Below are 2,403 nucleotides of genomic sequence, written 5' to 3'. Positions count from 1 at the left end.
GGACTAACAATGATTCATAGGGGTAAAGGAGGACGACATATAAATCTTTTAAGTCGCACACGTTTGCAGCCGACTGGGATTTTGTAGGCTTAGACGTGTTCCAGACGGCATTCACTCGGCTTGGCTTGATGACGTCAGCTTTTTCCAGGACTGCTTCAGGTCGCAGCACTGCACTGCCACCGCCTGGCCAGATCGGCCCATCGCAGGCTTCTTGATGCCGAGGAGATCTTTCCAGGCTTCCGAGTTTACGAGCTGGACATTCCATTTCGCTGGCTAACACCTCCCCCCACCAGGAGGGTTTAGAGTGCCCACCCTCTCTAAGGAGTGGTACCCATTTTATTTACTCGCCGAAGCTTTAGAACCTCTGGGTGGACGGCACTGATGGATATCCGCTGGGTGGATATGGGTTGCTGATGGGTGCAGGACACTTGCCAGATGTTTTCGTGTGATTGCACTCATGAAATCCGCCCGGCATTTATCCCTATCGCGCAGCTAATTCTGTGTGTGACCAGACCCAAATAAGTTCAGTGTGTTTGAGCTAGGTGACATCAAACAAACAACAGTGATAAACCATTGGTTCCAATATTAGGGATTGGCACAAATCAGGAATCTATGTTTTGGTTCACGGATCGTGGCTGAACCAGTTTGTGGCCCTGCAGATCTCATTGAAAGGGACTGCAGTCCCTTTAAATAGGGTTTGCATAAAGCCCAAGAAAAGCATTTGCAGTTGCAATTTAGCAGTCTTTCTAATCTCCCTTTGTAAGAGAACTGCTGCTCTTAGGTCAGCAACTGAATGTCTTGTGAGGTTAAAGTGTTGCCTCACTGGTTTTTGAATGTTGTGGTTTCTAATAGCAGTAGAAAGAGTAAGAGTTCAGTAGCACCTTAAAGACTAACAAAATCTGCGGTAAGGTATGAGCTTTCATGAGTCACTGCTCACTTTAGATAGATCAAGATGGGTAGCCATGTTAGTCTTTCTGTAGCAGTAGAAAAGAGCAAGAGTCCAATAGCTCCTTAAAGACTAACAAAATTTGTAGCAGGGGATGAGCTTTCATGAGTTGAAGGGCTTGAGGGTTCAAATGAACGACACGACACACAGATCTGCAGAAGCTCTCTGACCCGGACTGGCCCAGCAGCGTTTTATTTCACTCTCCCCTTTTCCCTCCCCTTGCCCTGTATATTGAAAAGCTACAAGCAGACTCTAGGATAACAAGATGTTCTTAACAGGATGTTGTCATGGTTCTCTCTCTTCCCCAGACCAGTCCAGGAATGGGAAGAGAAAGACTCATTGACTGAAACAATGAATTACACAAGAACCCAGGAGAGGTAGTCTCTCTGGATTTACAGCCACAGCCACCAGAACCTTTCAACTATAGTCCCTTCCAGTCCAAGAGCAAGGTTCAGACTCTTAACTGGCCTCTGGGACTTGATACCATAAAGTAGCTTAACTGGGAGAGCGGTTTCAGGCAACAGGATTTAAGCTTGGAGACAAATGTACATCAATCAGACACAAGTTATAAACAGAATAGAGTTTATTTATCAGAGACTTGCCATCAGACTAGAAAAGATTATAAAATAACAACCTGGCAATGTTTTGCCTAACTACATGATAGAGCATATTTACCAACAGCAAGGAGGGTCAATAGTCCATAGTAAGAGTCCAATATCTTGAGAAAGAGGAGCTCCATCCTTGGGGGCACAGAGCCATGTGCTTCAGCTCACAAAGAATCCTTTGTTCTGTCTCATCCCATGGCAGAGACAGCATTCCAGGGTACATGCAGGAACAGAGAGAGAGCAAGCCAAAAAAGTGAGTTCCTCTCTAAGGGTTAGCCAATTTGAACCCCAATCTCATTATGACCGGCCCTGGCCAGTAGCCAACCACAATGAGACAGGTACTTTCCAAATTTGGGGTTGTCATGGTAAATGGGTGAGGATAGGTTTGGTCCAGGAACCGTCCTCTGCTGTAAGATGATCCCTGAGCCCCTCCTATCCAGGAGCCTACGTGCGTCTCTGCCATGCTTCAGCAGAGGCATTTGGTTTATGGGGGCAATTTGAGCAAATGGTCAGCCACCTGGCTTACATAGGAAACCAGAGCAACAGGGGGTACATTCCAAGGGGGAAACATGAAGCCTACAGAACATTCTAAGGGAGACATGAGGCCCATAGGAATCCATATTCCTATACAGTCTGATCCACCCTTCCATGAGCAGAAAATATTGTTATCAACACATGATGGCTATATCACATTGCAGGATTAGCAACCAGATGAACTCAAGATGATATCAGTTCCTCTCATAGCATTGCTTGAGTGGGTGTAGGGACAAAGCTGGGATCCAGGTGTTGTTGCAGGATGTGTTTCCAAGATTTGTTTCTCTGTTAGGTGACATGTTGTTGTTTGTAAGAAGC

Source organism: Gekko japonicus, unplaced genomic scaffold (genome assembly GCF_001447785.1).
Source record: "Gekko japonicus isolate JY-2015 unplaced genomic scaffold, Gekko_japonicus_V1.1 scaffold4482, whole genome shotgun sequence".
NCBI classification, from domain to species: domain Eukaryota; kingdom Metazoa; phylum Chordata; class Lepidosauria; order Squamata; family Gekkonidae; genus Gekko; species Gekko japonicus.
Note: the sequence above shows the minus strand (reverse complement) of the source record.